This window comes from Micrasema longulum, unplaced genomic scaffold (genome assembly GCF_059751315.1).
Source record: "Micrasema longulum isolate JH-2025_06_02 unplaced genomic scaffold, ASM5975131v1 h1tg000197l, whole genome shotgun sequence".
NCBI classification, from domain to species: domain Eukaryota; kingdom Metazoa; phylum Arthropoda; class Insecta; order Trichoptera; family Brachycentridae; genus Micrasema; species Micrasema longulum.
The window spans coordinates 1,178,317-1,193,337 of NW_028277402.1; the positions used below are offsets into that span (position 1 = coordinate 1,178,317).

General features: G+C 32.0%; 1 long non-coding RNA gene across 1 annotated transcript; it reads left to right on the plus strand.

Moving 5' to 3' along the window:
- Positions 1-513: 513 nt before the first annotated feature.
- On the plus strand, positions 514-5,490 carry LOC148283799 (uncharacterized; the record flags this gene model as incomplete). The annotated part of the gene is made up of 3 exons (XR_015825507.1): positions 514-601; positions 1,484-1,599; positions 5,397-5,490. It is a non-coding gene; the product is annotated as an uncharacterized LOC148283799 (long non-coding RNA).
- Between the last annotated feature and the right edge of the window lie 9,531 nt (positions 5,491-15,021).

The window sequence follows — 15,021 nt, forward strand, 5'->3', positions numbered from 1 at the left end:
GCATTGCAAGTGCCCCGACTGAAAAGGGATTTTCCAGCGAGTCGGGGCAAGTTCACAGGCATGAGTCGTCCTGGTTGTGTCACTTTAGAATATATCTCTTTAATTATTTTATGTATAATGTTAGGTAATAAATAAATAATAATAATAAATAACTCCCAAGGGGGTTGAATCCAGCTCTCGTACACAAACCTACTCAAAATATTGTTGAATTATTTATTTATTTAAATCTTTAAGTACTAAAAATATATGCACTTAAGTGGCCTGAAAAGCAATACCTTCTAGTTGACCAAAAAAACAGACGGGTAAAAAGATAAATTGGTCGAAATGCGAACCTTCTTTAATTTTAAAAAACTTTTAATACATAATATATTTATTTCCAAATTACAGCTGTTTTTAGTAGGCAGATAGAGCCTACACATATCAACTCAACAACAAAGATATTTATGACCTATCATAAAATTGCTGTGAGCGATTTTTTTCAGAAATTAAAATATGTTTTTTTTTCAGGATACTAATATTTGCGCAATACTCCCACAAGAAGATTTTGTACTTCCGCTTGAAACTCCTCCGAGGCCTACAGCGTTGCCAAATGAAATAATGGGTAACTTAATATTTTTATAAATACAGTTTATTTGACAGGTCATAAGCCCTGTAAATGCCTATACTTCCATATTCCCTTCTCAAAAATTTTTTCCCTCTCTGTTGAAATAAATTTAAACAGTTTATTTTATTTATTTATTAGTATGTACTCGGCACAAATGCCTTTTATAAACATAAACATAATTATTAATACATTTAACATAACAGTGTTCTATTACAAAATTATGAAATAAAATAATAACAATATATCTATACATACTCGTATTACATAGTTGTTTTATAAATTATTTTATAAACATAACTTTGGGATAACATATATAACTTTGGGATTTAAATACTTGACATACTTAGGTAAAAAATAATAAAAATGAAGATAACGCAGTATATTCAAAATAGCCAAATTCATAAATCATTGATTTGTTGGGATTGTTGCAATGTATATTGAATGCCTTAGGTATAATACTAACTGTCTCCTGATAAGAACTCAGGGGTTTTCAACTATTTTAAAAATAAAATATAAAAAGAAACACAATAATAAACCCTTTAAAAATTATAGAATAAAAAAAATATTTTAATTATAAAAGCTATAAAAAAAACAAATATCTAGTTATATGTTTATAAATATATTTGAGGTGTATTTATTTATTTATACATTTCTTTTTCTCTTTTTACAAATAACCATAAATACATAAACAACAGTCAGAATCCTAAACTATTTTTTACAAGCATGTTTAAACTTCACAACTAAGTGTTTAATGCGTATTCCGTTCGCTGTATCATTTAAAAAGCTCTGGCTCTCATTATTTCAGATAATTACAGTGTTACCAGAGTTTTACAGTGTTACCTTAATTTATTTTTTAACAATATGTTTTTATTTTTCCAGACAACAGCACTCAAACATCTGATAATACCTGTGATTCGCAATCCAGTTTTCAAACAGAGTCGAGGGTCAAAAGAGTTTCGTTTGCTGAAAAACCACAGTATAATACTGATCAACCTGTAAGTTTTTACAAGAGTCCATTCAAGTATTTAATAAACCTTGCTTTTGTAAGAGTAACGAAAAGTTATCATATAAATCCTTGAAATGTGCGTGCTTACACGAGTAAAAATTGTATGTTTACTCGGTTCACCGACGGGCATTATTAACACGTTAAGATAGGCTTATTAAACATTCGAACGCACTTTTCCTACTTGTGTACCATTCTACATGGATCGTACAATTCCTCATGGCATTATGGTGGATTGATTTGTATACATATGTGTTTACAAGTGTATTTTTATATTTTTTGGAAAGATTTAAAAATCTGAAGCTTAATAGTGTATTTTGATAGGTAGATCATTATGGCATATTATATACTATTTCCAAACGATTTTTTTTTAAAGGGGGTTATTCCAATAATGCAATTATGAAAAAATTGTGTAGTTTCGAAGTTTTATGTCTAAATAAAAAATAAAATAAAAAATGGTAGAACAAAATTGAAGTTTTATCAGAAAGAATGTCGTCCTGGTCTATCGCATTATATTCAGGTAAAGGTTTTTTTTGATTTGTTCACTGTATTTAACATTCAGTTTTACATGCAGAAAATAAAATTTTACGTTATAGACAATTAAAGATTTTTAACACGTAATCAGATTACTAGCTCTGATATAGACCTGAATTATAGTGATCACATTGTCTTTACGCATTAAATTATCAAACACACTGCAATGAATTACCAACGAAGATCCCTGTGCATCGTGCACCTCTTAGTGTGGATATAGAAATTTTGAAAGAAAATCAATCCACCCTAATTTTTCCATCAGTAAATAATCATGCAATAATATTTTGATGTCCAAAGCTTTGTCGGTAACCTCTTAGGGAATTTATTAAGATTGATAGATTTTACAACAGAGAGGAAGATCATTTTGGAGATGGAAATATTAAAGTCTAGGCTATTATTTATTTCAATATTTTGAGTTTGTTCGAATGTTTTTAGACAAAAGACAGGTTTTACCCTCTAGGAAGTCATTGATTGAAAATTACAACAGGGATGGAGAACATTTTAGATAAGGCAATATGGAAGTCTAGGCATTTACATGGCTTATGACTTGTCATTGGCTGGTTTAAGTGGACACTTTACACACTGTGTAACATTCACCATTTTGGCTCTGTTTGATAATCCATATTTCAAATAAAACTTTTCTTCCAAAGTTAAACTTTTTGCGACAAATAAACGTCTTAGAGCCATCGCCGATGTACTTAACACTGCCTCATCAACGCCAGAGGAGACGACGTGAGCCAGTGAGCAAATGTTTTTGGCAGTTTGTCAAGCTCGTGAAGATGATTTAAAAAGCCAAAGATACTCCGCATTCTTGAAGTCTGTTGACAAGGTGAAACCTGATCTTCCGTCACTGCCACCTACTAAAGAGTATTTATGCAAGTGTAGCAGTTGTTGAAGAACCAACTGGCACCTGAAAAGTGGGGGTGGATACAGGGTAACGATGCAACACTGGAGCGCTCATCAACAAAGGAGTGCGCAGCACCTGACTCTACCTTAAACGCCATTGTTTATGTATGCGCGTCTAGTTGTGGAAGACGATGTGGATGTCAAAGGGGCAGGATAAAATGTACTTTAGTCTCCAGCAACTGTCAGGGAACTTGTACAATTAGAATCCCGCCAGAGAGGAGAAACTCGATGAGAATTTTTTGCCATCAGACGATGAATTTTGAAGTTAAAATTTTTAAAAATTTAAGAAAAGGTTCCATTATTTTTATAGTAATTACATTAATCTACTATTTATTGTAAAAAGTATTTTTTAGCCGTATACTAGGACGAAAAACCTCCAGTATTTTAGTTTTCTTTCAATTTTTGTATATTACCTGCCTTGTATCTCCGAAAATATTGCTCCCATAAAAAAAACATCAGCTTGTTTTTTATAGATAATTTTGATAATTTTATTTTTATTTCAAAATATTTTTTACTTAAAATGACAGTTTCGGAGATATTTGTGAAAAACTGTGAAAGGGCACAGTAACGTCGGGGACTTTTAGTATGTTATGCAGTGGATACCAACAAACAATCATGCTAAGTTTCAAAATTCCAAGCTTTTTTGCCTCGAAAAGTCTAATTTACTTGGACTATAACAATGTTACTACAGATTGGTAAGAGTTCACCACCGGAGTTTGCCAAGGTTGTATTATTGCATCGTTCTTTTTCATAATCTTTATGGACTTTATCCTAAGGAAGTCAATTTCACTAGATCGATGAATATCCATCTCTCCCTCCCAAAAACTCGCAACCTAGAGTACGCCGATGATGCGGTTATAATTGAAGATTCAATCGGTGGTCTTCAGGTCACTGTAGATAAGCTAAATAGGTACTCCGCATTTGTGGGCTTTAAAATCAATATTGTGAAAACGTATGTAATGCGTAACATTTCGTGCCTTGATGCCCAAAACCCCTTGACTCTGTCAAACAAAATCATCTAAAGGGTCGAGTGTTTCAAATACCCGGGAGTATATGTTACAGAAAATGGCAGCTCTCAAAAAAAACTTCAACAGTTTGAAGGCTGCCTGGAGACCGGATTTTTACTCCATGGAAACCAAATGCCACCTATATAACGCCTGCATAACACCTATTTTCCTGTGAATCGTGGCACCTCACTGGGGTTTTAAACAGCAAAATACTGAGTTTTGATAATAGGTGCCTCAGAAGAATCTTGGGTGTGCGGTGGTTTGACTTTGTGAGGAATGAAGTAATAAGAGAACACAGCAAACTCCAGTGACGACTGTCATCAAGCGGAGGCGATACAGTTAGATGGGCCACATACTGTGGATGCCTTCTGAGAGCCTTAACCACACATGTCTACTTTAAAAAGCATCAGGTTCTCGACTTCCTGAACGTCCACTGCTGATTGTTCGTCGGCAGTTTATGTCAGAACTACGGGACCAGAACCTGACTTGGGAAGACGCACTAAAGTTGGCAGCCGATAGAGATGCATAGAGGCTTTTTGTGGACACCATAACTTGGGAGCGGACATGTAATAAAGAAAAATAATAAATGCATAATTTTATTTTATTAACATAAACGGCAAATCTACCTTTTACAAAAATTTATAATACTTTTTTATACATATTTGGCTTAATACATATTTTTTTTAAAACATAAATTTCCTTTTACCCAAGATTCATTAAAAAAATAATTAAACCAAAAATTATACGGCATATTCAGTAGAAAGTTTAAATAATTCAAGAATAAATGTAAAAAACAAAATTAAATAATAAAACATTCTACAGTAATACAACCAGAAAATCATAAGTACTGTTTCATACAGCTGGGCAAATTGAACAAAAAACTTTCTATATATATTATGAAATGCATGAATAAATAAATATAATTACCATTCACCATCTTTGAAAAAGTTCAAAAGGTTTGTTCTATAGGAACAATACCCTACACTAAATACATCAGATACGTGGGAATAACTTTTGCCGAGTTCATGAAGTCTGTTTAATACGGCATTACAAGTATACACTGTCCGTGAATTGTTGCTACAAAACGGTGGCACCTGTCTATTCATTCTTCCAGGTACCCTGAAGTTGATGAGAGATAATAGTTCAGGGAAATCCCATATTGAATTTACAATTTTGAATAAATTTAAAAGGCCTATAATTATATTTATTTTCAAATTACAGTTGTTTTTAGTGGACAAATAGAGCTTGCACGTGCAATGTTATTAATAAAAATATTTATGACCCATCATTTGTCGGTTTAAGTGATATTTTTTTATGAATTAAAATAAATTTACTTTTTCAGGATCCAAGTATTTGCGAGATACTCCCTCAAGAAGATTTTGAACTTCCTTTTGAAATGCCTCCGAAGCCCAAAGCGTTGCCAAATGAAATAATCTGTGAGTTTACTTTTTTTACAAATACAGTTTGTTTTAGACAACATGTAAACACAAGAAGAAATAACTTTGATAAATTATTTTTCAACCGATTTGAAGAAATTATGAAAATCTATCAATTTTCATTATCAGACAGGCGCAGTTGGTTAGACGGCCAACTGTGAAACTGGCGTCACGGGTTCGATTCCCGCCAGTTGCGAGAAAAAAATCCAAGAAAGATTTTTTCTTAATTGGTCTGGGTGCTGTGGTGTATTTTTGTTATCTCCTTCCATATCCCTTCTATCCCACCTGCTGACAAGCCTCAAAATCGAGGCTTAGCGGGTCATTCCTTAAAAAAAAGTATTTTATGTAAATACAAAGCCCAAAAATAAGAAAAAAAGCGTACACGTGAAGAGCCACCTCGTATCATTCCGCTTGTAAGAAAATAAAATATAACAATGGTAATGAATATTAGAACATATGAGAAGATTTTTTTTGTTAACTTGGTCTTACTCGTAATAAATCTTTTCCAAGCCGATCAATACAGAGGAACCCCAGATCCTTCCAGCCTTCTCTCCTTTCTTGTTTCGAATAAAAAAAATGAAAGTACACAGATAAAACAATAAAAAACCTTTTATATTCGATTATAATTCTTATTTGCAATTAAGGGTCTAGCATTTTCTGCATTGTTGTTTAGAGTATGGAAATATATATTGATTACAGAAAAAATATTTTTATAGTAATTTAGCGTTCTGGGAAAAGATACATTCTTGTTGTTATTTGTGCTTGAAATACCAATATGAAACAATTATTGCAGCCGATTTGTACTTGAGAGATAAAAGTTTTAACTTTCTCAAGCAGTTGTGGGCAATCGAAGTAGTTATTAACAATTTTGTAAAGGAAGGCGGTATCCGTGATAGTTCTTCTTTGCAAAGTATCGATTTTTTATGTACTGCAGCTTCTTCATAGTTATAAAAATATCAATTTTGAAGATAGTTTAGCTTATTTAAAAAAATATATATATATTTTTTCAATTCTTGAAATTTATTTGGAATATTGAAGAGACCAGATTGTTTACTTAGGTATCTTGAAATGTAAGATTCATTTAACCCTTTTTGAATAGTCACAGTTCTAAATTAATGAATTTAGTGTTTGGAGGACCAAATAAGACAGCGTTGCTTTAATTCTCTCTCCTCTATTTATTTCTGATGAATCTAGTTAATCTAGATTAATACCTACAGTAATTATTTATCACTGACATATTTTAAAATCTGAATTTATTCATCTTCAATGCCTTGCTATTGCCAGATTTGAGTACATACTTTTATAAAAGTATATATTAAATGAACACAATCGGAAGATTGATATAAATTTTTGTATTTAGTCTAAATTAAATATGTACGTATCTATAACTATTTTGTGTTTCGTCGGTTTACATAAATTGTGAGGACAGAAAATATTGATAAAAATGTTTTTGAACATTGTTTTCCTGTCACTGTCTTGCGAATGCCTCCTCGATACTGTGCGAAAAAGACAACTGCATGTAAGACCTTTTGTTAGAATAAAGAAAATCGACGTTTTGCTGTCCTGTTTTCGGTACCTAAAAAATCTATTGATTTTGTTATTTTTTTTAGACAGAGTATCAGAATAAAATTTTCTTTATCGGTACGTTTTGCGTTTTTCAAAAATAGTTTGTTTACCGTGCGCCCGAGGACAACAGATAAAACTGTGTCTAGTTCCCATAATAAACATTTTTTGTAAAAACGAAACAGTATGGACACGCCAATAGTAAATATCTATAATGCGTAAAAAAAGTCATTGCTGTAGTATCATAATCCAGAGAGAATATACAAGAACAGTTTGTGTGAAAAAAAGTCAGACCGCATTCTTTTCTTAAGGAGATTTCAAACAAAAATATGAAACTTTTTATTCATAGATGACACTTTTATAATTTTTTATTGAAAAACGCCATTTTTACGTTTATTTTCAATGAAAATTTTTAAAAATTTGGTTTGCGGAAACTTTACACTATATTGATTGTAACAAATACCATAACAATATAATTTAGGTCCTTTTCACAAAATGGTGTACAAAACAAAAAAAAACTTATCTTAATTTTTGTTTTGTATACGATTTTGACTGGTCTTTTGAGCCACAACTTTCTTTTGCATAAGACTTCCATGTGCATAGAAGTTTTACACCCATAACAAAATCTATTTTTGGTCACGAACAACGTTTCGAGTGGGAATTTAATAACGAGTACGCATCGCGCGCTGTACTGCAACGATATACTTGTTTTGGGAAAAATACACCTCGATGGCAAAAGCGCGTTGCTCATTTGACCAAGTCAGGTTCACAGCTGACGGCGACGCTAACGGAAATTCCCGCTGCTACGACGTCATTAGAGCCAAACCCCACCCTTCCGACACTTTCCCTCTCTTTACAATGCGACTTTGAAAGTAAAGGTACTTCCCTGCCCTAACAACTATTGTAGTTATACTTTTATGTCCTCTTTTTAAACATTTCGATAGAAGATGTCGACTAGTGTCGTTTCTATGGTAACGAGTTAAATATAATTAATTATTTTTTTCATTTTATTCATTTATTTTTATTTACAATTTTTTCTTTTACACTTGATACATTTTTTATTACATAGTATATCACTTTACACGAAAACCGAAAAAAACCACGTAGGCATAGCCTGTGCGTGGGTACCTATACTAAATCTAGAATACGTAAATCTATGATGTAGTATTATATCATATATAATTCTTTGTTGTAAATTATTTATTGAAAATTCTTGATGGAATTCCAATGATGTAAAATTAGATCAAATATATCTCAAGCCTCTTTAAATTTACCATGCAGATTTAGTGACAATTTTGTCGTACAAATCGACAATATTCAGTAGCATTCGCTCACATGAATCAAATGGTGCTTTATGACTTTAAAATATATAAAATTAACGATAAAAGGATTGAGGTTAAAGGATAGGAAAATTTCACAAAGTATGTGGGTATTTGAATCTGGTAAAAAATACGAAATTAATCAGAAAAAAACGATTTTGGAGAATCGCGCTATTATAAATAAGGATTACTACTTATGTCTCGTTAAGAGACGTCCATTTTAATGAGCGATTCCATCTTTGATCTTTTTCTCCTCGTGTCAACCAAATTCTACTCGTTGCATTTTGTTTATTATATTGTGTGAGCCCGAAAGTTCTTTACAAGTCACACAGAGTTGCCATTCTCAAAAATTTTAACTCGCGTGCCGGCAATACGTAAAATGTTCACAGCCGCGAAAATTCAAGTACCTACGCGTCGAAATTGACTCGTTACAGTGTATTATAACGAAAAATGTCTTTACGTTGGTTATTAAACGAATATTATTACGTAATAATTACCTCAATCACCGCTTTATGTTTATTCTGGGTGTATTTATAAACATTTAATACGACTTCCTCGGTTTGTCCGCCCGTCCTTGTCCCAACTTCGTAGCTTTAAACATAGTTACTGTGGTATCTTAAAACAAACAGACAACTGACAAGTAAATTTTGAATTTGGAACCGAGATTAGCCAATCAAACGACGGTATTGTAACAATACATTTACATACCTGTATATTGCACAAATGATTTGTTTCAGTGTTAGTTTGGATAGGATAAGTGACGGGCACTCTACTTTCGCCTAAATAATGAAAATCGGTTATCAATATTTTTAATAGAGCCTTTTTTAAATTTATAAATACAGTACAACTACGTTTATTTGAACTCTGGTTATCCGGATTCCCAAATATCTAGACCGTTATCGGGAAATAAAAAATAAGAAAGAAATTTGTAATTTTAAATTCACTGTGCAATTAGCTTTGTTGGACATGTTGAAATAAGTTTTTAAAGTGATTTCAATTCGCTGTACTCTTTCAAAAACAATAAAATCTGGCTTTCGTTAATCCGGATATTTGGAGTTTTTCTGTTATGCGATTTATTTTAAATGTTTTTTTTTAATTTTTTTTACAGGTAGCAGCACGCAAACAACTTTTGATGATAATTGTGATCTTCAATCCAGTTTTCAAACAAAGAACAGAGTAAAACGCGTTACTTTTGCGGATAAACCACAATATGATACAGATCGACCAGTAAGTTTTTACAACAGTATACACCATTCAAATATTTAATAAACCTTGCTTTTAGAGAAAAGTTTTCCTATAAATCATTCAAATGTGCGTACTTGTACCAAAATTGTTTACTTAGTTCACCGACAGGCACCAACACATTAACATAGGTTTATCCAACATTCGAACGCACTGTACCTACTTATGAACCATTCCAAACGAATCGTACAATTCCACATGGCAATAGGGTGGATTTATTTTTCTTGTGTTTTTTTTATTTCAATATACGAGGTGTGTTCAAAAAGTATCGCAATTTTTTAATTTTTGTGGGTTACGTATATTCGATTCGATTTTTTGTGGTGTTATGTTGGCACTTATGTATCTTACTTATGCCGACAAGTTCAGCCACTTTAAATGTTTAGTTGATTTTTGTGTTTTGGCTAGTCTTTGATTTTTGCCTATTCCAAAAAATGGGTCAAAGAATCTGTATCAAAGTTTGTGTGAAAAACAAAATGAAGTACGCGGACGCATTCCGAATGTTGGCATATGGTGAAGCTATTTTTGACCGAAACAACGTTTATCGGTTGTACAAAATGTTCTCAGAGGGCCGAGAAGATGTGAACGACGAAGAGCGTGACGGACGCCTGAGCACGTTAACAACAGACGAAAACATTGATGAAGTAAAGAAAATAGTATTGGCCAATCGTCGAATCACCTTTAAAAAAGTTGTTTAGAACCTAAACATATCGATTAGCTCGTGTCTTTTGATTTTTACCAATGATTTGGTCATGAGATAGGTCGCCGTGAAATTCGTACCAAAATTGCTCAATTTCGACCAAAAACAGCATTGCAAAAACATTTCTCAGGAGCTGTTAGACTCTGTCAGCGACAACTCATGGGTGTATGGTTATGACGTGGAAACTAAAGCTCAATCATCCTAATGGAAGCTGCCGCACGAGCCAAGACCGAAAAAAGCGCGCCAAGTTCGGTCGAATGTGAAGGTTTTGCTTACAGTTTTCTTCGACTTCATGGACGTGATGCATCATAAGTTCTTGCCACAAGGCAGAACGGTCAATAAGGAATATTACCTGCAAGTTATGCGTAATTTGCGCTAAGAAATTTGCTAGAAACCCCCAGAACAAAAATGGGCCTTTTCACCATAATAACGCCCTTGCTCACACATCGTTGCTTGTGGGCAATATTTTTGGCCAAAAACAACACACGTATAATGCCGCAGCCACCGTGTACCCCAGATCTGGTCCCCCGTGACTTTTTCTTGTTCCTGAAACTGAAGAGGCTCATAAAATGATGACGCTACGCTATGATTGAGGAAATAAAGACGGCATCGAAGGAAGAGCTGAACAAGATCACAAAAAATGATTTTTCAAAGTGCTTCGAGGATTGAAAAATACGTTGGAACAAGTGTATAATATTTGTTCGGGATTATTTTGAAGGGAACAAAATAGATATTCATGAATCAATAAATAATTATTGAAAAAACACAAAACTCGCGATACTTTTTGAACAGACTACGTATATGTGTATTATGTGAATGGTATGAAAAACTTTTTTTTTAATATTAGCAGAACCCTGGTAGAGTTTTACTCAATGGCTACAATCAGGTAAAAATCCCGCAAAAGAAAATCGTGTAGTTGCTGCACTTGCCTGCTATGCCTGAGGTTCTGGGTTTGATTCCCGGCAGTATTAACATGAGGTTTTGTTTGATGGCTTACTTTTTATTGCTGTATTAAATAGTGCCTGCATCCTATTTTATTGGGAAGTTAGGAAAGTTTCTTCAATTGTCTAAAATATTAAAAAAATAATTTTAAAAAGAATTTTAGATGAACATTTAATTTTTCAAGCAGAAAATTAGATTTTACATTATTGACAATTCTATATTAACTTATTATTGTAATGCGAGCCCTGAAATAGATCTGATACGTAATACTGATCACATTGTCTTCACGTATTAAATTGTCAAAATACACTTCAATAGATTACCAATACAAATCCTTGGGCACCCCTTAGTGTGGATAGGGAAATTATTTTTTTATAATATATCTACCCTTATTTTACCGTAAGGATTTGTAATGCAAGCATCACTTTTTTCTTGTTTTAAATTAAAAATACCAATAATCATGCAATAATATTTTAATTGTGTTCAAATCTTAGTCGGCAATTTCTGGATTGAACCTCCCAGAGAGTTTATCAAGATTGTTAGATTTTTCAACAGATAGGTAGAACTTTTAAGGGGTTGTATACAGTCAGGAGACTCAAAAAAGGCGATTTTTAAAGATTTTTTCCTGAGAAGACTTTTCAATTTATTTATGTTATTGTAAAAATAATAATTTTGAATGCTGCTATAGCTGGTTTCCAGGACCTCCTCCTAAAAAAGACGCTTTGCGGTGGCCTCGAAATCTCTAGATTGGATCATGTAAAATAAAAAAACTAAATGGATTCCGGTAAAATAATGTATACTTTTGTAATAAACATAAGGAATAAGCAAAATGTTTTCTTTTTACGAAATATCAGCTTCTTAAAAAAATTATAAATTTTTCACAAAAATTTTGACCTATAAATTGTTAGTAAAAAAAAATATTCATCGGTGAGAAAAGCTTAGATTAATTACTTAAAAATATTGTTTCAAAATTTGAAACTTTCGGTTTAGCCGTTCCCGGGAAATCTTGGTCACCGACTTTAAAAACACCGTTTTAATAAAAACGCGTTTAAAGTTTCAAAAGCACTTTACACAAAGTAAAAAAAAAATTTTCAACTTACATCGAGTCGTCTATTCCAGGGCCATATAATACACCCTCCGCTCCTTTGGCAGCTTCTAATAACTCGAGTTGGTGTTGTCTGCGGACTATTCTTCCCCCTCGTGTGCTTTATATAGGCAAGTAAATAAAAAGGACAGCATTCTAAGTGAACGCTGCCGCTCCAGCCTCCAACTTTCAAACGCTCTTATACGTCTTTACAAATATACTATATGTAACTTCGAAAATAATTGCCAGATTGACTTAAAACTTTCAGTTTGTGTACTTAAATACTCGTATAAAACTCGTACACTGCAAAAATAGAAATAAAAAATAAAAATATACTATAGAATATAGAATATATATGGAATAAAAAAAAGTTTTTTTTCCAATTCTAACTGTATATTTACAACCCCTTATATATTTATGACTTATCTTTTGTCGCTTTAAGTGATATTTAAAAAAAAAAATGTTTTTTTTTTTCAGAATTTAAATATTTGCGTAAAACTCCCCCAAGATGATTTTGAACTTCCGGTTGAAACATCTCCTAAGCTCACCGAGTTGCCGAATGAAATATTCTGTAAGTTCATATTTTTACAAATACAGTTGGTTTTTGCAACATCTCAATAGATAAGGCAATAACTTTGATAAATTAATGTTTTAACCGCTATGAAGGAATTATGATATTTTTTTGCTTATATTATTTAAATACTTTTTGTGAAAATTAGGAGCACAATAGAAATGAATACCTCGACACGGGTTGACCAGTGAGGTTTATATATGGAAAATAAAAAAAGTGCATGTATCTGAAATAAAATGAAATTAATCTATCATCGTCCGATTTACCATTCTTATCTTAAAAAATACTTATTATTATTTAATTCTTTAAATAGGATTCATCAAATCTCTTAGAATCGTCATTAAAATTATAACCATAAAATATAAATCCATTACTATACATAAATCAATAATTCGTAAATTAAACGTATCAAACGAATCATTTTGCATCAAGAACACAATTTAAATAAAGAAACTAAAATCAATAAGTTGAAATCGAAATCAATGAACACGAATAATAGAGTTAAATTTAAGTAATTCAATACTTTTTTTATTGGTTGATATGTCTTTCATACTATCATATGCGAGCTAAACTCGCCGATACTTTGCTATTATAAAATTTGAGTTTATATGTGTATATAGATTAAATGAACACGATCGCAAATTAAATTTTTGTGTTTCTTTGGGTTTACATAAATTATGAGGATATGTGAATTTTGATAAATTGGTATTTGAACATCGTTTTTCTGTCACTTTCTTATAGATGCCTCCTCAATACTGTGCGAAAGAGACAACTTCATGTCGTATATTTTATGCTTAACTAAAATAGATCATATATCTATATGATCTATTTTAGAAGACGGAGGATAAAACTTGGCATTTTTACGGATTTTTAGATGGTTCTAGTTCCCACAATAAACAATTTATATAAAAAACAAAAGCAATGGAACACGCCAATGGTTAATATTTATAGTTTAAAATTACTACTTTAATGCCACACTCCAGGAAAAAAATATAAGAATACGTTTGTAAGAAGAAAAGTCAGATCGCGTTTCCTCTTGACATTAAACATTATTAAGTATGGCAACTTACAAAACTTTTCTTTATTAAGCTTTTACGTAACATAGAAACAAGTTCGGTATTCTTAAATAAAACCATCGACCTATTAATATACATAAATGCACCCTGAGCCCTATGACACTCAAATCTTGCCCAAATGCTCAGTCATGCCCAACAGGTATTAATTATTCTTTCACCACCAGCCGGTTTCGTCGTGAGTTTGACATTTAATTTGAAACCAAAATGCATTATTTTGTCTTAAAGGGTATAAAAACCGTTTGGATAAACATTAAAAAAATGCCTTAACTTTTCATTGATAAGTAGATAAGTAGATACCAAGGTACATGTTTATGATTCCGTTCCGAAAGTTCACGCAATTTATTTTAAAAGATAGAATTATTTTTGCAAATGTTAAACTCTGCTCTTTTTACCAACAGGGGTGCACTTTATGTAGGAATACGATTTTCAAAAACGTATGTAATGTTATCTTAGTATTACAAAAATCCAGTGAAAAGAAACAAATGGGTAGAAATTATAAGGAATTTAAGGGAAGCATCGGGAGAATAATCGGGATCCAAAAAAAACGAATGTTGATTTTAAACATTCAAGTACATACTTTTAAAAAAATAACATCCACTAAACTTTTAAGTATACGCATTTTCTTTGAATGTAGCCCTTGGTGAATGATGGATAAAATAATTACGCTCTTAACTTTTTTTTATATGAATTAGATTTAGGATATTAAGAGCTATAAAAATGCCCAGGCTAAAGCACATCGTTTAAAAAAAAACAACACGTCAACCGGTCTAGTAGTTATTTAGTCTATTGAGGACACATACGAACATTGCCTTTTATATAGAGATTATGTGTTTTAAAACTCACCCTTTAATTTTCGCAGAACGGTAAGAAAAAAGGTTTTAAAAACGTGAGATCATTTGAACGTAGTTATTCAAAAAGCAGCCAGTCCACAATTTCGGAAAAATGAGATAATGATCTTATCGAGTGCAATGAAATCTATTCTATGTTCTACTAAAAATAATTAGAATGCTTTCATACAAAAATAAATATTAATCGCC